Source organism: Ambystoma mexicanum, unplaced genomic scaffold, assembly GCF_040938575.1.
Source record: "Ambystoma mexicanum isolate Mex_15411 unplaced genomic scaffold, UKY_AmexF1_1 Mex_scaf1, whole genome shotgun sequence".
NCBI classification, from domain to species: Eukaryota; Metazoa; Chordata; class Amphibia; order Caudata; family Ambystomatidae; genus Ambystoma; species Ambystoma mexicanum.
The window spans coordinates 1,853,621-1,873,058 of NW_027182324.1; the positions used below are offsets into that span (position 1 = coordinate 1,853,621).

General features: G+C 40.9%; 21 non-coding genes across 21 annotated transcripts; 1 reads left to right on the forward strand and 20 right to left on the reverse strand.

The window, feature by feature from the left end:
* Positions 1-249: 249 nt before the first annotated feature.
* TRNAK-UUU (transfer RNA lysine (anticodon UUU)) lies at positions 250-322 on the reverse strand. Its single transcript has one exon. It is a non-coding gene; the product is annotated as a tRNA-Lys (tRNA).
* A 1,610-nt stretch (positions 323-1,932) lies between these two features.
* Positions 1,933-2,005, reverse strand: TRNAK-UUU (transfer RNA lysine (anticodon UUU)). The gene has a single exon. It is a non-coding gene; the product is annotated as a tRNA-Lys (tRNA).
* A 1,607-nt stretch (positions 2,006-3,612) lies between these two features.
* TRNAK-UUU (transfer RNA lysine (anticodon UUU)) lies at positions 3,613-3,685 on the reverse strand. The gene has a single exon. It is a non-coding gene; the product is annotated as a tRNA-Lys (tRNA).
* Positions 3,686-4,453: 768 nt separating this feature from the next.
* TRNAK-UUU (transfer RNA lysine (anticodon UUU)) lies at positions 4,454-4,526 on the reverse strand. Its single transcript has one exon. It is a non-coding gene; the product is annotated as a tRNA-Lys (tRNA).
* Positions 4,527-5,295: 769 nt separating this feature from the next.
* Positions 5,296-5,368, reverse strand: TRNAK-UUU (transfer RNA lysine (anticodon UUU)). The gene has a single exon. It is a non-coding gene; the product is annotated as a tRNA-Lys (tRNA).
* A 767-nt stretch (positions 5,369-6,135) lies between these two features.
* On the reverse strand, positions 6,136-6,208 carry TRNAK-UUU (transfer RNA lysine (anticodon UUU)). The gene has a single exon. It is a non-coding gene; the product is annotated as a tRNA-Lys (tRNA).
* A 1,609-nt stretch (positions 6,209-7,817) lies between these two features.
* TRNAK-UUU (transfer RNA lysine (anticodon UUU)) lies at positions 7,818-7,890 on the reverse strand. Its single transcript has one exon. It is a non-coding gene; the product is annotated as a tRNA-Lys (tRNA).
* A 768-nt stretch (positions 7,891-8,658) lies between these two features.
* On the reverse strand, positions 8,659-8,731 carry TRNAK-UUU (transfer RNA lysine (anticodon UUU)). Its single transcript has one exon. It is a non-coding gene; the product is annotated as a tRNA-Lys (tRNA).
* Positions 8,732-9,500: 769 nt separating this feature from the next.
* On the reverse strand, positions 9,501-9,573 carry TRNAK-UUU (transfer RNA lysine (anticodon UUU)). The gene has a single exon. It is a non-coding gene; the product is annotated as a tRNA-Lys (tRNA).
* Positions 9,574-10,341: 768 nt separating this feature from the next.
* TRNAK-UUU (transfer RNA lysine (anticodon UUU)) lies at positions 10,342-10,414 on the reverse strand. The gene has a single exon. It is a non-coding gene; the product is annotated as a tRNA-Lys (tRNA).
* Positions 10,415-11,181: 767 nt separating this feature from the next.
* TRNAK-UUU (transfer RNA lysine (anticodon UUU)) lies at positions 11,182-11,254 on the reverse strand. Its single transcript has one exon. It is a non-coding gene; the product is annotated as a tRNA-Lys (tRNA).
* Positions 11,255-12,022: 768 nt separating this feature from the next.
* On the reverse strand, positions 12,023-12,095 carry TRNAK-UUU (transfer RNA lysine (anticodon UUU)). The gene has a single exon. It is a non-coding gene; the product is annotated as a tRNA-Lys (tRNA).
* A 769-nt stretch (positions 12,096-12,864) lies between these two features.
* On the reverse strand, positions 12,865-12,937 carry TRNAK-UUU (transfer RNA lysine (anticodon UUU)). The gene has a single exon. It is a non-coding gene; the product is annotated as a tRNA-Lys (tRNA).
* A 768-nt stretch (positions 12,938-13,705) lies between these two features.
* On the reverse strand, positions 13,706-13,778 carry TRNAK-UUU (transfer RNA lysine (anticodon UUU)). The gene has a single exon. It is a non-coding gene; the product is annotated as a tRNA-Lys (tRNA).
* Positions 13,779-14,982: 1,204 nt separating this feature from the next.
* TRNAK-UUU (transfer RNA lysine (anticodon UUU)) lies at positions 14,983-15,055 on the reverse strand. Its single transcript has one exon. It is a non-coding gene; the product is annotated as a tRNA-Lys (tRNA).
* Positions 15,056-15,823: 768 nt separating this feature from the next.
* Positions 15,824-15,896, reverse strand: TRNAK-UUU (transfer RNA lysine (anticodon UUU)). Its single transcript has one exon. It is a non-coding gene; the product is annotated as a tRNA-Lys (tRNA).
* A 769-nt stretch (positions 15,897-16,665) lies between these two features.
* TRNAK-UUU (transfer RNA lysine (anticodon UUU)) lies at positions 16,666-16,738 on the reverse strand. Its single transcript has one exon. It is a non-coding gene; the product is annotated as a tRNA-Lys (tRNA).
* Positions 16,739-17,195: 457 nt separating this feature from the next.
* TRNAT-AGU (transfer RNA threonine (anticodon AGU)) lies at positions 17,196-17,269 on the forward strand. The gene has a single exon. It is a non-coding gene; the product is annotated as a tRNA-Thr (tRNA).
* Positions 17,270-17,506: 237 nt separating this feature from the next.
* Positions 17,507-17,579, reverse strand: TRNAK-UUU (transfer RNA lysine (anticodon UUU)). Its single transcript has one exon. It is a non-coding gene; the product is annotated as a tRNA-Lys (tRNA).
* Positions 17,580-18,345: 766 nt separating this feature from the next.
* Positions 18,346-18,418, reverse strand: TRNAK-UUU (transfer RNA lysine (anticodon UUU)). The gene has a single exon. It is a non-coding gene; the product is annotated as a tRNA-Lys (tRNA).
* A 768-nt stretch (positions 18,419-19,186) lies between these two features.
* TRNAK-UUU (transfer RNA lysine (anticodon UUU)) lies at positions 19,187-19,259 on the reverse strand. The gene has a single exon. It is a non-coding gene; the product is annotated as a tRNA-Lys (tRNA).
* Positions 19,260-19,438: the final 179 nt, after the last annotated feature.

The following is a 19,438-nucleotide window of genomic DNA, read 5'->3' on the forward strand; positions in this document are numbered from 1 at the left end:
TCAGCAGCGCCTGTCTGCTTTTTTTTCGACCAATCTGTCTCCCCAATATTAAAACTTTGTACAAAGATTGTTATTTCATGCTATTTAGAAGCACAGTCATGCTTGAAATGTTGGCAAAGCATCCAAGAATTCTGGACTCCACTACCTTAGAGTCATATTGCCCAATGTTGCGATGCCATCAGAAATAGCACATATTAGAATGAGCAATTCATATTTCCTGCTAAATTTTTTGTAAAAGAAGCAAAGATACGCCTGAACAGGGACTTGAACCCTGGACCCTCAGATTAAAAGTCTGATGCTCTACCGACTGAGCTATCCAGGCACAGGGATCACTGCCCATTTGAAACTTGATTTACACTCTACAGCACCTCCATACATGGCTACCTCACTGGTCAATAAAGGAAATGAATTACTAGTGCATTACACACATTTTGACACTGGAGACATAACTTTTTTCAGTCATTCCGTATCCAGATATAGAGATTTGCAGCATCTAGGACTTTAATGTTCACCCACTTACGGATTTGAATGTTTTGCCACATTCATGAGTGCAAACTTGCTCCCCAGTAAAGACGAACATGTGCTCCTCAATGCACACACTGGGCAATGCAGTCCACTCTAAATCGACGATTAATGACATGCTCGTTTTGTGCAATGGAGTTTCAGTCAATTGGAAAACATTTTGAAAAGTTATATTGCAACAGAAGCCCAGCCTTAAAAAAGTGGATTTCACTTCTAAATGATTACATGAGGAAGGAAAGGAGACCAGATGCAAAAAAGGTGCTGTGGCTTAGTTGGTTAAAGCGCCTGTCTAGTAAACAGGAGATCCTGAGTTCGAATCTCAGCAGCGCCTGTCTGCTTTTTTTTCGACCAATCTGTCTCCCCAATATTAAAACTTTGTACAAAGATTGCTGTTTCATGCTATTTAGAAGCACAGTCAGGCTTGAAATGTTGGCAAAGCATCCAAGAACTCTGGACTCCACTACCTTAGAGTCATATTGCCCAAGGTTGCGATGCCATCAGAAATAGCACATATTAGAATGAGCAATTCATATTTCCTGCTTAATTTTTTGTAAAAGAAGCAAAGGTACGCCTGAACAGGGACTTGAACCCTGGACCCTCAGATTAAAAGTCTGTTGCTCTACCGACTGAGCTATCCAGGCACAAGGATCACTGCCCATTTGAAACTTGATTTTCACTCTACAGCACCTCCATACATGGCTACCTCACTGGTCAATAAAGGAAATGAATTACTAGTGCATTACACACATTTTGACACTGGAGACATAACTTTTTTCAGTCATTCCGTATCCAGATATAGAGATTTGCAGCATCTAGGACTTTAATGTTCACCCACTTACGGATTTGAATGTTTTGCCACATTCATGAGTGCAAAATTGCTCCCCAGTAAAGGCGAACATGTGCTCCTCAATACACACACTGGGCAATGAAGTCCACTCTAAATCAACGATTAATAACATGCTCGTTTTGTGCATTGGAGTTTCAGTCAATTGGAAAACATTTTGTAAAGTTATATTGCAACAGAAGCCCAGCCTTAAAAAAAGTGGATTTCACTTCTAAATGATTACATGAGGAAGGACAGGAGATCAGATGCCAAAGAGGTTTTGTGGCTTAGTTGGTTAAAGCGCCTGTCTAGTAAACTGGAGATCCTGAGTTCAAATCTCAGCAGCGCCTGTCTGCTTTTTTTTCGACCAATCTGTCTCCCCAATATTAAAACTTTGTACAAAGATTGTTATTTCATGCTATTTAGAAGCACAGTCAGGCTTGAAATGTTGGCAAAGCATCCAAGAATTCTGGACTCCACTACCTTAGAGTCATATTGCCCAAGGTTGCGATGCCATCAGAAATAGCACATATTAGAATGAGCAATTCATATTTCCTGCTAAATTTTTTGTAAAAGAAGCAAAGATACGCCTGAACAGGGACTTGAACCCTGGACCCTCAGATTAAAAGTCTGATGCTCTACCGACTGAGCTATCCAGGCACAGGGATCACTGCCCATTTGAAACTTGATTTTCACTCTACAGCACCTCCATACATGGCTACCTCACTGGTCAATAAAGGAAATTAATTACTAGTGCATTACACACATTTTGACACTGGAGACATAACTTTTTTCAGTCATTACGTATCCAGATATAGAGATTTGCAGCATCTAGGACTTTAATGTTCACCCACTTACGGATTTGAATGTTTTGCCACATTCATGAGTGCAAACTTGCTCCCCAGTAAAGACGAACATGTGCTCCTCAATGCACACACTGGGCAATGCAGTCCACTCTAAATCGGCGATTAATGACATGCTCGTTTTGTGCAATGGAGTTTCAGTCAATTGGAAAACATTTTGAAAAGTTATATTGCAACAGAAGTCCAGCCTTAAAAAAGTGGATTTCACTTCTAAATGATTACATGAGGAAGGAAAGGAGACCAGATGCAAAAAAGGTGCTGTGGCTTAGTTGGTTAAAGCGCCTGTCTAGTAAACAGGAGATCCTGAGTTCGAATCTCAGCAGCGCCTGTCTGCTTTTTTTCGACCAATCTGTCTCCCCAATATTAAAACTTTGTACAAAGATTGCTATTTCATGCTATTTAGAAGCACAGTCAGGCTTGATATGTTGGCAAAGCATCCAAGAACTCTGGACTCCACTACCTTAGAGTCATATTGCCCAAGGTTGCGATGCCATCAGAAATAGCACATATTAGAATGAGCAATTCATATTTCCTGCTTAATTTTTTGTAAAAGAAGCAAAGGTACGCCTGAACAGGGACTTGAACCCTGGACCCTCAGATTAAAAGTCTGATGCTCTACCGACTGAGCTATCCAGGTAGATGAATCACTGCCATTTGAAACTGGATTTTCACTCTACAGCACCTCCATACATGGCTACCTCACTGGTCAATAAAGGAAATGAATTACTAGTGCATTACACACATTTTGACACTGGAGACATAACTTTTTTCAGACATTCCGTATCCAGATATAGAGATTTGCAGCATCTAGGACTTTAATGTTCACCCACTTACGGATTTGAATGTTTTGCCACATTCATGAGTGCAAACTTACTCCCCAGTAAAGACGAACATGTGCTCCTCAATGCACACACTGGGCAATGCAGTCCACTCTAAATCGACGATTAATGACATGCTCGTTTTGTGCAATGGAGTTTCAGTCAATTGGAAAACATTTTGAAAAGTTATATTGCAACAGAAGCCCAGCCTTAAAAAAGTGGATTTCACTTCTAAATGATTACATGAGGAAGGAAAGGAGACCAGATGCAAAAAAGGTGCTGTGGCTTAGTTGGTTAAAGCGCCTGTCTAGTAAACAGGAGATCCTGAGTTTGAATCTCAGCAGCGCCTGTCTGCTTTTTTTTCGACCAATCTGTCTCCCCAATATTAAAACTTTGTACAAAGATTGCTATTTCATGCTATTCAGAAGCACAGTCAGGCTTGAAATGTTGGCAAAGCATCCAAGAACTCTGGACTCCACTACCTTAGAGTCATATTGCCCAAGGTTGCGATGCCATCAGAAACAGCACATATTAGAATGAGCAATTCATATTTCCTGCTTAATTTTTTGTAAAAGAAGCAAAGGTACGCCTGAACAGGGACTTGAACCCTGGACCCTCAGATTAAAAGTCTGATGCTCTACCGACTGAGCTATCCAGGCACAGGGATCACTGCCCATTTGAAACTTGATTTTCACTCTACAGCACCTCCATACATGGCTACCTCACTGGTCAATAAAGGAAATGAATTACTAGTGCATTACACACATTTTGACACTGGAGACATAACTTTTTTCAGTCATTCCGTATCCAGATATAGAGATTTGCAGCATCTAGGACTTTAATGTTCACCCACTTACGGATTTGAATGTTTTGCCACATTCATGAGTGCAAACTTGCTCCCCAGTAAAGACGAACATGTGCTCCTCAATGCACACACTGGGCAATGCAGTCCACTCTAAATCGACGATTAATGACATGCTCGTTTTGTGCAATGGAGTTTCAGTCAATTGGAAAACATTTTGAAAAGTTATATTGCAACAGAAGCCCAGCCTTAAAAAAGTGGATTTCACTTCTAAATGATTACATGAGGAAGGAAAGGAGACCAGATGCAAAAAAGGTGCTGTGGCTTAGTTGGTTAAAGCGCCTGTCTAGTAAACAGGAGATCCTGAGTTCGAATCTCAGCAGCGCCTGTCTGCTTTTTTTTCGACCAATCTGTCTCCCCAATATTAAAACTTTGTACAAAGATTGCTGTTTCATGCTATTTAGAAGCACAGTCAGGCTTGAAATGTTGGCAAAGCATCCAAGAACTCTGGACTCCACTACCTTAGAGTCATATTGCCCAAGGTTGCGATGCCATCAGAAATAGCACATATTAGAATGAGCAATTCATATTTCCTGCTTAATTTTTTGTAAAAGAAGCAAAGGTACGCCTGAACAGGGACTTGAACCCTGGACCCTCAGATTAAAAGTCTGATGCTCTACCGACTGAGCTATCCAGGCACAAGGATCACTGCCCATTTGAAACTTGATTTTCACTCTACAGCACCTCCATACATGGCTACCTCACTGGTCAATAAAGGAAATGAATTACTAGTGCATTACACACATTTTGACACTGGAGACATAACTTTTTTCAGTCATTCCGTATCCAGATATAGAGATTTGCAGCATCTAGGACTTTAATGTTCACCCACTTACGGATTTGAATGTTTTGCCACATTCATGAGTGCAAAATTGCTCCCCAGTAAAGGCGAACATGTGCTCCTCAATACACACACTGGGCAATGAAGTCCACTCTAAATCAACGATTAATGACATGCTCGTTTTGTGCATTGGAGTTTCAGTCAATTGGAAAACATTTTGTAAAGTTATATTGCAACAGAAGCCCAGCCTTAAAAAAAGTGGATTTCACTTCTAAATGATTACATGAGGAAGGACAGGAGATCAGATGCCAAAGAGGTTTTGTGGCTTAGTTGGTTAAAGCGCCTGTCTAGTAAACTGGAGATCCTGAGTTCAAATCTCAGCAGCGCCTGTCTGCTTTTTTTTCGACCAATCTGTCTCCCCAATATTAAAACTTTGTACAAAGATTGTTATTTCATGCTATTTAGAAGCACAGTCAGGCTTGAAATGTTGGCAAAGCATCCAAGAATTCTGGACTCCACTACCTTAGAGTCATATTGCCCAAGGTTGCGATGCCATCAGAAATAGCACATATTAGAATGAGCAATTCATATTTCCTGCTAAATTTTTTGTAAAAGAAGCAAAGATACGCCTGAACAGGGACTTGAACCCTGGACCCTCAGATTAAAAGTCTGATGCTCTACCGACTGAGCTATCCAGGCACAGGGATCACTGCCCATTTGAAACTTGATTTTCACTCTACAGCACCTCCATACATGGCTACCTCACTGGTCAATAAAGGAAATTAATTACTAGTGCATTACACACATTTTGACACTGGAGACATAACTTTTTTCAGTCATTACGTATCCAGATATAGAGATTTGCAGCATCTAGGACTTTAATGTTCACCCACTTACGGATTTGAATGTTTTGCCACATTCATGAGTGCAAACTTGCTCCCCAGTAAAGACGAACATGTGCTCCTCAATGCACACACTGGGCAATGCAGTCCACTCTAAATCGACGATTAATGACATGCTCGTTTTGTGCAATGGAGTTTCAGTCAATTGGAAAACATTTTGAAAAGTTATATTGCAACAGAAGTCCAGCCTTAAAAAAGTGGATTTCACTTCTAAATGATTACATGAGGAAGGAAAGGAGACCAGATGCAAAAAAGGTGCTGTGGCTTAGTTGGTTAAAGCGCCTGTCTAGTAAACAGGAGATCCTGAGTTCGAATCTCAGCAGCGCCTGTCTGCTTTTTTTCGACCAATCTGTCTCCCCAATATTAAAACTTTGTACAAAGATTGCTATTTCATGCTATTTAGAAGCACAGTCAGGCTTGAAATGTTGGCAAAGCATCCAAGAACTCTGGACTCCACTACCTTAGAGTCATATTGCCCAAGGTTGCGATGCCATCAGAAATAGCACATATTAGAATGAGCAATTCATATTTCCTGCTTAATTTTTTGTAAAAGAAGCAAAGGTACGCCTGAACAGGGACTTGAACCCTGGACCCTCAGATTAAAAGTCTGATGCTCTACCGACTGAGCTATCCAGGCACAAGGATCACTGCCCATTTGAAACTTGATTTTCACTCTACAGCACCTCCATACATGGCTACCTCACTGGTCAATAAAGGAAATGAATTACTAGTGCATTACACACATTTTGACACTGGAGACATAACTTTTTTCAGTCATTCCGTATCCAGATATAGAGATTTGCAGCATCTAGGACTTTAATGTTCACCCACTTACGGATTTGAATGTTTTGCCACATTCATGAGTGCAAAATTGCTCCCCAGTAAAGGCGAACATGTGCTCCTCAATACACACACTGGGCAATGCAGTCCACTCTAAATCAACGATTAATGACATGCTCGTTTTGTGCAATGGAGTTTCAGTCAATTGGAAAACATTTTGTAAAGTTATATTGCAACAGAAGCCCAGCCTTAAAAAAAGTGGATTTCACTTCTAAATGATTACATGAGGAAGGACAGGAGATCAGATGCAAAAGAGGTGCTGTGGCTTAGTTGGTTAAAGCGCCTGTCTAGTAAACTGGAGATCCTGAGTTCGAATCTCAGCAGCGCCTGTCTGCTTTTTTTTCGACCAATCTGTCTCCCCAATATTAAAACTTTGTACAAAGATTGTTATTTCATGCTATTTAGAAGCACAGTCAGGCTTGAAATGTTGGCAAAGCATCCAAGAATTCTGGACTCCACTACCTTAGAGTCATATTGCCCAAGGTTGCGATGCCATCAGAAATAGCACATATTAGAATGAGCAATTCATATTTCCTGCTAAATTTTTTGTAAAAGAAGCAAAGATACGCCTGAACAGGGACTTGAACCCTGGACCCTCAGATTAAAAGTCTGATGCTCTACCCACTGAGCTATCCAGGCACAGGGATCACTGCCCATTTGAAACTTGATTTTCACTCTACAGCACCTCCATACATGGCTACCTCACTGGTCAATAAAGGAAATGAATTACTAGTGCATTACACACATTTTGACACTGGAGACATAACTTTTTTCAGTCATTCCGTATCCAGATATAGAGATTTGCAGCATCTAGGACTTTAATGTTCACCCACTTACGGATTTGAATGTTTTGCCACATTAATGAGTGCAAACTTGCTCCCCAGTAAAGACGAACATGTGCTCCTCAATGCACACACTGGGCAATGCAGTCCACTCTAAATCGACGATTAATGACATGCTCGTTTTGTGCAATGGAGTTTCAGTCAATTGGAAAACATTTTGAAAAGTTATATTGCAACAGAAGCCCAGCCTTAAAAAAGTGGATTTCACTTCTAAATGATTACATGAGGAAGGAAAGGAGACCAGATGCAAAAAAGGTGCTGTGGCTTAGTTGGTTAAAGCGCCTGTCTAGTAAACAGGAGATCCTGAGTTCGAATCTCAGCAGCGCCTGTCTGCTTTTTTTCGACCAATCTGTCTCCCCAATATTAAAACTTTGTACAAAGATTGCTATTTCATGCTATTTAGAAGCACAGTCAGGCTTGATATGTTGGCAAAGCATCCAAGAACTCTGGACTCCACTACCTTAGAGTCATATTGCCCAAGGTTGCGATGCCATCAGAAATAGCACATATTAGAATGAGCAATTCATATTTCCTGCTTAATTTTTTGTAAAAGAAGCAAAGGTACGCCTGAACAGGGACTTGAACCCTGGACCCTCAGATTAAAAGTCTGATGCTCTACCGACTGAGCTATCCAGGCACAGGGATCACTGCCCATTTGAAACTTGATGTTCACTCTACAGCACCTCCATACATGGCTACCTCACTGGTCAATAAAGGAAATGAATTACTAGTGCATTACACACATTTTGACACTGGAGACATAACTTTTTTCAGTCATTCCGTATCCAGATATAGAGATTTGCAGCATCTAGGACTTTAATGTTCACCCACTTACGGATTTGAATGTTTTGCCACATTCATGAGTGCAAACTTGCTCCCCAGTAAAGACGAACGTGTGCTCCTCAATGCACACACTGGGCAATGCAGTCCACTCTAAATCGACGATTAATGACATGCTCGTTTTGTGCAATGGAGTTTCAGTCAATTGGAAAACATTTTGAAAAGTTATATTGCAACAGAAGCCCAGCCTTAAAAAAGTGGATTTCACTTCTGATTGATTACATGAGGAAGGAAAGGAGACCAGATGCAAAAAAGGTGCTGTGGCTTAGTTGGTTAAAGCGCCTGTCTAGTAAACAGGAGATCCTGAGTTTGAATCTCAGCAGCGCCTGTCTGCTTTTTTTTCGACCAATCTGTCTCCCCAATATTAAAACTTTGTACAAAGATTGCTATTTCATGCTATTCAGAAGCACAGTCAGGCTTGAAATGTTGGCAAAGCATCCAAGAACTCTGGACTCCACTACCTTAGAGTCATATTGCCCAAGGTTGCGATGCCATCAGAAACAGCACATATTAGAATGAGCAATTCATATTTCCTGCTTAATTTTTTGTAAAAGAAGCAAAGGTACGCCTGAACAGGGACTTGAACCCTGGACCCTCAGATTAAAAGTCTGATGCTCTACCGACTGAGCTATCCAGGCACAGGGATCACTGCCCATTTGAAACTTGATTTTCACTCTACAGCACCTCCATACATGGCTACCTCACTGGTCAATAAAGGAAATGAATTACTAGTGCATTACACACATTTTGACACTGGAGACATAACTTTTTTCAGTCATTCCGTATCCAGATATAGAGATTTGCAGCATCTAGGACTTTAATGTTCACCCACTTACGGATTTGAATGTTTTGCCACATTCATGAGTGCAAAATTGCTCCCCAGTAAAGGCGAACATGTGCTCCTCAATACACACACTGGGCAATGCAGTCCACTCTAAATCAACGATTAATGACATGCTCGTTTTGTGCAATGGAGTTTCAGTCAATTGGAAAACATTTTGTAAAGTTATATTGCAACAGAAGCCCAGCCTTAAAAAAAGTGGATTTCACTTCTAAATGATTACATGAGGAAGGAAAGGAGATCAGATGCAAAAGAGGTGCTGTGGCTTAGTTGGTTAAAGCGCCTGTCTAGTAAACAGGAGATCCTGAGTTCGAATCTCAGCAGCGCCTGTCTGCTTTTTTTTCGACCAATCTGTCTCCCCAATATTAAAACTTTGTACAAAGATTGTTATTTCATGCTATTTAGAAGCACAGTCATGCTTGAAATGTTGGCAAAGCATCCAAGAATTCTGGACTCCACTACCTTAGAGTCATATTGCCCAAGGTTGCGATGCCATCAGAAATAGCACATATTAGAATGAGCAATTCATATTTCCTGCTTAATTTTTTGTAAAAGAAGCAAAGGTACGCCTGAACAGGGACTTGAACCCTGGACCCTCAGATTAAAAGTCTGATGCTCTACCGACTGAGCTATCCAGGCACAAGGATCACTGCCCATTTGAAACTTGATTTTCACTCTACAGCACCTCCATACACGGCTACCTCACTGGTCAATAAAGGAAATGAATTACTAGTGCATTACACACATTTTGACACTGGAGACATAACTTTTTTCAGTCATTCCGTATCCAGATATAGAGATTTGCAGCATCTAGGACTTTAATGTTCACCCACTAACGGATTTGAATGTTTTGCCACATTCATGAGTGCAAACTTGCTCCCCAGTAAAGACGAACATGTGCTCCTCAATGCACACACTGGGCAATGCAGTCCACTCTAAATCGACGATTAACGACATGCTCGTTTTGTGCAATGGAGTTTCAGTCAATTGGAAAACATTTTGAAAAGTTATATTGCAACAGAAGCCCAGCCTTAAAAAAGTGGATTTCACTTCTAAATGATTACATGAGGAAGGAAAGGAGACCAGATGCAAAAAAGGTGCTGTGGCTTAGTTGGTTAAAGCGCCTGTCTAGTAAACAGGAGATCCTGAGTTCGAATCTCAGCAGTGCCTGTCTGCTTTTTTTTCGACCAATCTGTCTCCCCAATATTAAAACTTTGTACAAAGATTGTTATTTCATGCTATTTAGAAGCACAGTCAGGCTTGAAATGTTGGCAAAGCATCCAAGAATTCTGGACTCCACTACCTTAGAGTCATATTGCCCAAGGTTGCGATGCCATCAGAAATAGCACATATTAGAATGAGCAATTCATATTTCCTGCTAAATTTTTTGTAAAAGAAGCAAAGATACGCCTGAACAGGGACTTGAACCCTGGACCCTCAGATTAAAAGTCTGATGCTCTACCGACTGAGCTATCCAGGCACAGGGATCACTGCCCATTTGAAACTTGATTTTCACTCTACAGCACCTCCATACATGGCTACCTCACTGGTCAATAAAGGAAATGAATTACTAGTGCATTACACACATTTTGACACTGGAGACATAACTTTTTTCAGTCATTACGTATCCAGATATAGAGATTTGCAGCATCTAGGACTTTAATGTTCACCCACTTACGGATTTGAATGTTTTGCCACATTCATGAGTGCAAACTTGCTCCCCAGTAAAGACGAACATGTGCTCCTCAATGCACACACTGGGCAATGCAGTCCACTCTAAATCGACGATTAATGACATGCTCGTTTTGTGCAATGGAGTTTCAGTCAATTGGAAAACATTTTGAAAAGTTATATTGCAACAGAAGCCCAGCCTTAAAAAAGTGGATTTCACTTCTAAATGATTACATGAGGAAGGAAAGGAGACCAGATGCAAAAAAGGTGCTGTGGCTTAGTTGGTTAAAGCGCCTGTCTAGTAAACAGGAGATCCTGAGTTCGAATCTCAGCAGCGCCTGTCTGCTTTTTTTCGACCAATCTGTCTCCCCAATATTAAAACTTTGTACAAAGATTGCTATTTCATGCTATTTAGAAGCACAGTCAGGCTTGATATGTTGGCAAAGCATCCAAGAACTCTGGACTCCACTACCTTAGAGTCATATTGCCCAAGGTTGCGATGCCATCAGAAATAGCACATATTAGAATGAGCAATTCATATTTCCTGCTTAATTTTTTGTAAAAGAAGCAAAGGTACGCCTGAACAGGGACTTGAACCCTGGACCCTCAGATTAAAAGTCTGATGCTCTACCGACTGAGCTATCCAGGCACAGGGATCACTGCCCATTTGAAACTTGATTTTCACTCTACAGCACCTCCATACATGGCTACCTCACTGGTCAATAAAGGAAATGAATTACTAGTGCATTACACACATTTTGACACTGGAGACATAACTTTTTTCAGTCATTCCGTATCCAGATATAGAGATTTGCAGCATCTAGGACTTTAATGTTCACCCACTTACGGATTTGAATGTTTTGCCACATTCATGAGTGCAAACTTGCTCCCCAGTAAAGACGAACATGTGCTCCTCAATGCACACACTGGGCAATGCAGTCCACTCTAAATCGACGATTAATGACATGCTCGTTTTGTGCAATGGAGTTTCAGTCAATTGGAAAACATTTTGAAAAGTTATATTGCAACAGAAGCCCAGCCTTAAAAAAGTGGATTTCACTTCTGATTGATTACATGAGGAAGGAAAGGAGACCAGATGCAAAAAAGGTGCTGTGGCTTAGTTGGTTAAAGCGCCTGTCTAGTAAACAGGAGATCCTGAGTTCGAATCTCAGCAGCGCCTGTCTGCTTTTTTTTCGACCAATCTGTCTCCCCAATATTAAAACTTTGTACAAAGATTGCTGTTTCATGCTATTTAGAAGCACAGTCAGGCTTGAAATGTTGGCAAAGCATCCAAGAACTCTGGACTCCACTACCTTAGAGTCATATTGCCCAAGGTTGCGATGCCATCAGAAATAGCACATATTAGAATGAGCAATTCATATTTCCTGCTAAATTTTTTGTAAAAGAAGCAAAGATACGCCTGAACAGGGACTTGAACCCTGGACCCTCAGATTAAAAGTCTGATGCTCTACCGACTGAGCTATCCAGGCACAGGGATCACTGCCCATTTGAAACTTGATTTTCACTCTACAGCACCTCCATACATGGCTACCTCACTGGTCAATAAAGGAAATGAATTACTAGTGCATTACACACATTTTGACACTGGAGACATAACTTTTTTCAGTCATTCCGTATCCAGATATAGAGATTTGCAGCATCTAGGACTTTAATGTTCACCCACTTACGGATTTGAATGTTTTGCCACATTCATGAGTGCAAAATTGCTCCCCAGTAAAGGCGAACATGTGCTCCTCAATACACACACTGGGCAATGCAGTCCACTCTAAATCAACGATTAATGACATGCTCGTTTTGTGCAATGGAGTTTCAGTCAATTGGAAAACATTTTGTAAAGTTATATTGCAACAGAAGCCCAGCCTTAAAAAAAGTGGATTTCACTTCTAAATGATTACATGAGGAAGGAAAGGAGATCAGATGCAAAAGAGGTGCTGTGGCTTAGTTGGTTAAAGCGCCTGTCTAGTAAACAGGAGATCCTGAGTTCGAATCTCAACAGCCCCTCTCTGCTTTTTTTTCGACCAATCTGTCTCCCCAATATTAAAACTTTGTACAAAGATTGTTATTTCATGCTATTTAGAAGCACAGTCAGGCTTGAAATGTTGGCAAAGCATCCAAGAATTCTGGACTCCACTACCTTAGAGTCATATTGCCCAAGGTTGCGATGCCATCAGAAATAGCACATATTAGAATGAGCAATTCATATTTCCTGCTAAATTTTTTGTAAAAGAAGCAAAGATACGCCTGAACAGGGACTTGAACCCTGGACCCTCAGATTAAAAGTCTGATGCTCTACCGACTGAGCTATCCAGGCACAGGGATCACTGCCTATTTGAAACTTGATTTTCACTCTACAGCACCTCCATACATGGCTACCTCACTGGTCAATAAAGGAAATGAATTACTAGTGCATTACACACATTTTGACACTGGAGACATAACTTTTTTCAGTCATTCCGTATCCAGATATAGAGATTTGCAGCATCTAGGACTTTAATGTTCACCCACTTACGGATTTGAATGTTTTGCCACATTCATGAGTGCAAACTTGCTCCCCAGTAAAGACGAACATGTGCTCCTCAATGCACACACTGGGCAATGCAGTCCACTCTAAATCGACGATTAATGACATGCTCGTTTTGTGCAATGGAGTTTCAGTCAATTGGAAAACATTTTGAAAAGTTATATTGCAACAGAAGCCCAGCCTTAAAAAAGTGGATTTCACTTCTAAATGATTACATGAGGAAGGAAAGGAGACCAGATGCAAAAAAGGTGCTGTGGCTTAGTTGGTTAAAGCGCCTGTCTAGTAAACAGGAGATCCTGAGTTCGAATCTCAGCAGCGCCTGTCTGCTTTTTTTTCGACCAATCTGTCTCCCCAATATTAAAACTTTGTACAAAGATTGCTATTTCATGCTATTTAGAAGCACAGTCAGGCTTGAAATGTTGGCAAAGCATCCAAGAACTCTGGACTCCACTACCTTAGAGTCATATTGCCCAAGGTTGCGATGCCATCAGAAATAGCACATATTAGAATGAGCAATTCATATTTCCTGCTTAATTTTTTGTAAAAGAAGCAAAGGTACGCCTGAACAGGGACTTGAACCCTGGACCCTCAGATTAAAAGTCTGATGCTCTACCGACTGAGCTATCCAGGCACAAGGATCACTGCCCATTTGAAACTTGATTTTCACTCTACAGCACCTCCATACAAGGCTACCTCACTGGTCAATAAAGGAAATGAATTACTAGTGCATTACACACATTTTGACACTGGAGACATAACTTTTTTCAGTCATTCCGTATCCAGATATAGAGATTTGCAGCATCTAGGACTTTAATGTTCACCCACTTACGGATTTGAATGTTTTGCCACATTCATGAGTGCAAACTTGCTCCCCAGTAAAGACGAACATGTGCTCCTCAATGCACACACTGGGCAATGCAGTCCACTCTAAATCGACGATTAATGACATGCTCGTTTTGTGCAATGGAGTTTCAGTCAATTGGAAAACATTTTGAAAAGTTATATTGCAACAGAAGCCCAGCCTTAAAAAAGTGGATTTCACTTCTGATTGATTACATGAGGAAGGAAAGGAGACCAGATGCAAAAAAGGTGCTGTGGCTTAGTTGGTTAAAGCGCCTGTCTAGTAAACAGGAGATCCTGAGTTCGAATCTCAGCAGCGCCTGTCTGCTTTTTTTTCGACCAATCTGTCTCCCCAATATTAAAACTTTGTACAAAGACTGCTATTTCATGCTATTTAGAAGCACAGTCAGGCTTGAAATGTTGGCAAAGCATCCAAGAACTCTGGACTCCACTACCTTAGAGTCATATTGCCCAAGGTTGCGATGCCATCAGAAACAGCACATATTAGAATGAGCAATTCATATTTCCTGCTTCATTTTTTGTAAAAGAAGCAAAGGTACACCTGAACAGGGACTTGAACCCTGGACCCTCAGATTAAAAGTCTGATGCTCTACCGACTGAGCTATCCAGGCTATCACTTCTAAATGATTACATGAGGAAGGAAAGGAGACCAGATGCAAAAAGGGTGCTGTGGCTTAGTTGGTTAAAGCGCCTGTCTAGTAAACAGGAGATCCTGAGTTCGAATCTCAGCAGTGCCTGTCTGCTTTTTTTTCGACCAATCTGTCTCCCCAATATTAAAACTTTGTACAAAGATTGCTATTTCATGCTATTTAGAAGCACAGTCAGGCTTGATATGTTGGCAAAGCATCCAAGAACTCTGGACTCCACTACCTTAGAGTCATATTGCCCACGGTTGCGATGCCATCAGAAATAGCACATATTAGAATGAGCAATTCATATTTCCTGCTTAATTTTTTGTAAAAGAAGCAAAGGTACGCCTGAACAGGGACTTGAACCCTGGACCCTCAGATTAAAAGTCTGATGCTCTACCGACTGAGCTATCCAGGCACAGGGATCACTGCCCATTTGAAACTTGATTTTCACTCTACAGCACCTCCATACATGGCTACCTCACTGGTCAATAAAGGAAATGAATTACTAGTGCATTACACACATTTTGACACTGGAGACATAACTTTTTTCAGTCATTCCGTATCCAGATATAGAGATTTGCAGCATCTAGGACTTTAATGTTCACCCACTTACGGATTTGAATGTTTTGCCACATTCATGAGTGCAAACTTGCTCCCCAGTAAAGACGAACATGTGCTCCTCAATGCACACACTGGGCAATGCAGTCCACTCTAAATCGACGATTAATGACATGCTCGTTTTGTGCAATGGAGTTTCAGTCAATTGGAAAACATTTTGAAAAGTTATATTGCAACAGAAGCCCAGCCTTAAAAAAGTGGATTTCACTTCTGATTGATTACATGAGGAAGGAAAGGAGACCAGATGCAAAAAAGGTGCTGTGGCTTAGTTGGTTAAAGCGCCTGTCTAGTAAACAGGAGATCCTGAGTTCGAATCTCAGCAGCGCCTGTCTGCTTTTTTTTCGACCAATCTGTCTCCCCAATATTAAAACTTTGTACAAAGATTGCTGTTTCATGCTATTTAGAAGCACAGTCAGGCTTGAAATGTTGGCAAAGCATCCAAGAACTCTGGACTCCACTACCTTAGAGTCATATTGCCCAAGGTTGCGATGCCATCAGAAATAGCACATATTAGAATGAGCAATTCATATTTCCTGCTAAATTTTTTGTAAAAGAAGCAAAGATACGCCTGAACAGGGACTTGAACCCTGGACCCTCAGATTAAAAGTCTGATGCTCTACCGACTGAGCTATCCAGGCACAGGGATCACTGCCCATTTGAAACTTGATTTTCACTCTACAGCACCTCCATACATGGCTACCTCACTGGTCAATAAAGGAAATGAATTACTAGTGCATTACACACATTTTGACACTGGAGACATAACTTTTTTCAGTCATTCCGTATCCAGATATAGAGATTTGCAGCATCTAGGACTTTAATGTTCACCCACTTACGGATTTGAATGTTTTGCCACATTCATGAGTGCAAAATTGCTCCCCAGTAAAGGCGAACATGTGCTCCTCAATACACACACTGGGCAATGCAGTCCACTCTAAATCAACGATTAATGACATGCTCGTTTTGTGCAATGGAGTTTCAGTCAATTGGAAAACATTTTGTAAAGTTATATTGCAACAGAAGCCCAGCCTTAAAAAAAGTGGATTTCACTTCTAAATGATTACATGAGGAAGGAAAGGAGATCAGATGCAAAAGAGGTGCTGTGGCTTAGTTGGTTAAAGCGCCTGTCTAGTAAACAGGAGATCCTGAGTTCGAATCTCAACAGCCCCTCTCTGCTTTTTTTTCGACCAATCTGTCTCCCCAATATTAAAACTTTGTACAAAGATTGTTATTTCATGCTATTTAGAAGCACAGTCAGGCTTGAAATGTTGGCAAAGCATCCAAGAATTCTGGACTCCACTACCTTAGAGTCATATTGCCCAAGGTTGCGATGCCATCAGAAATAGCACATATTAGAATGAGCAATTCATATTTCCTGCTAAATTTTTTGTAAAAGAAGCAAAGATACGCCTGAACAGGGACTTGAACCCTGGACCCTCAGATTAAAAGTCTGATGCTCTACCGACTGAGCTATCCAGGCACAGGGATCACTGCCTATTTGAAACTTGATTTTCACTCTACAGCACCTCCATACATGGCTACCTCACTGGTCAATAAAGGAAATGAATTACTAGTGCATTACACACATTTTGACACTGGAGACATAACTTTTTTCAGTCATTCCGTATCCAGATATAGAGATTTGCAGCATCTAGGACTTTAATGTTCACCCACTTACGGATTTGAATGTTTTGCCACATTCATGAGTGCAAACTTGCTCCCCAGTAAAGACGAACATGTGCTCCTCAATGCACACACTGGGCAATGCAGTCCACTCTAAATCGACGATTAATGACATGCTCGTTTTGTGCAATGGAGTTTCAGTCAATTGGAAAACATTTTGAAAAGTTATATTGCAACAGAAGCCCAGCCTTAAAAAAGTGGATTTCACTTCTAAATGATTACATGAGGAAGGAAAGGAGACCAGATGCAAAAAAGGTGCTGTGGCTTAGTTGGTTAAAGCGCCTGTCTAGTAAACAGGAGGTCCTGAGTTCGAATCTCAGCAGCGCCTGTCTGCTTTTTTTTCGACCAATCTGTCTCCCCAATATTAAAACTTTGTACAAAGATTGCTGTTTCATGCTATTTAGAAGCACAGTCAGGCTTGAAATGTTGGCAAAGCATCCAAGAACTCTGGACTCCACTACCTTAGAGTCATATTGCCCAAGGTTGCGATGCCATCAGAAATAGCACATATTAGAATGAGCAATTCATATTTCCTGCTTAATTTTTTGTAAAAGAAGCAAAGGTACGCCTGAACAGGGACTTGAACCCTGGACCCTCAGATTAAAAGTCTGATGCTCTACCGACTGAGCTATCCAGGCAGATGGATCACTACCATTTGAAACTTGATTTTCACTCTACAGCACCTCCATACATGGCTACCTCACTGGTCAATAAAGGAAATGAATTACTAGTGCATTACACACATTTTGACACTGGAGACATAACTTTTTTCAGTCATTCCGTATCCAGATATAGAGATTTGCAGCATCTAGGACTTTAATGTTCACCCACTTACGGATTTGAATGTTTTGCCACATTAATGAGTGCAAACTTGCTCCCCAGTAAAGACGAACATGTGCTCCTCAATGCACACACTGGGCAATGCAGTCCACTCTAAATCGACGATTAATGACATGCTCGTTTTGTGCAATGGAGTTTCAGTCAATTGGAAAACATTTTGAAAAGTTATATTGCAACAGAAGCCCAGCCTTAAAAAAGTGGATTTCACTTCTAAATGATTACATGAGGAAGGAAAGGAGACCAGATGCAAAAAAGGTGCTGTGGCTTAGTTGGTTAAAGCGCCTGTCTAGTAAACAGGAGATCCTGAGTTCGAATCTCAGCAGCGCCTGTCTGCTTTTTTTCGACCAATCTGTGTCCCCAATATTAAAACTTTGTACAAAGATTGCTATTTCATGCTATTTAGAAGCACAGTCAGGCTTGATATGTTGGCAAAGCATCCAAGAACTCTGGACTCCACTACCTTAGAGTCATATTGCCCAAGGTTGCGATGCCATCAGAAATAGCACATATTAGAATGAGCAATTCATATTTCCTGCTTAATTTTTTGTAAAAGAAGCAAAGGTACGCCTGAACAGGGACTTGAACCCTGGACCCTCAGATTAAAAGTCTGATGCTCTACCGACTGAGCTATCCAGGCACAGGGATCACTGCCCATTTGAAACTTGATGTTCACTCTACAGCACCTCCATACATGGCTACCTCACTGGTCAATAAAGGAAATGAATTACTAGTGCATTACACACATTTTGACACTGGAGACATAACTTTTTTCAGTCATTCCGTATCCAGATATAGAGATTTGCAGCATCTAGGACTTTAATGTTCACCCACTTACGGATTTGAATGTTTTGCCACATTCATGAGTGCAAACTTGCTCCCCAGTAAAGACGAACGTGTGCTCCTCAATGCACACACTGGGCAATGCAGTCCACTCTAAATCGACGATTAATGACATGCTCGTTTTGTGCAATGGAGTTTCAGTCAATTGGAAAACATTTTGAAAAGTTATATTGCAACAGAAGCCCAGCCTTAAAAAAGTGGATTTCACTTCTGATTGATTACATGAGGAAGGAAAGGAGACCAGATGCAAAAAAGGTGCTGTGGCTTAGTTGGTTAAAGCGCCGGTCTAGTAAACAGGAGATCCTGAGTTTGAATCTCAGCAGCGCCTGTCTGCTTTTTTTTCGACCAATCTGTCTCCCCAATATTAAAACTTTGTACAAAGATTGCTATTTCATGCTATTCAGAAGCACAGTCAGGCTTGAAATGTTGGCAAAGCATCCAAGAACTCTGGACTCCACTACCTTAGAGTCATATTGCCCAAGGTTGCGATGCCATCAGAAACAGCACATATTAGAATGAGCAATTCATATTTCCTGCTTAATTTTTTGTAAAAGAAGCAAAGGTACGCCTGAACAGGGACTTGAACCCTGGACCCTCAGATTAAAAGTCTGATGCTCTACCGACTGAGCTATCCAGGCACAGGGATCACTGCCCATTTGAAACTTGATTTTCACTCTACAGCACCTCCATACATGGCTACCTCACTGGTTAATAAAGGAAATGAATTACTAGTGCATTACACACATTTTGACACTGGAGACATAACTTTTTTCAGTCATTCCGTATCCAGATATAGAGATTTGCAGCATCTAGGACT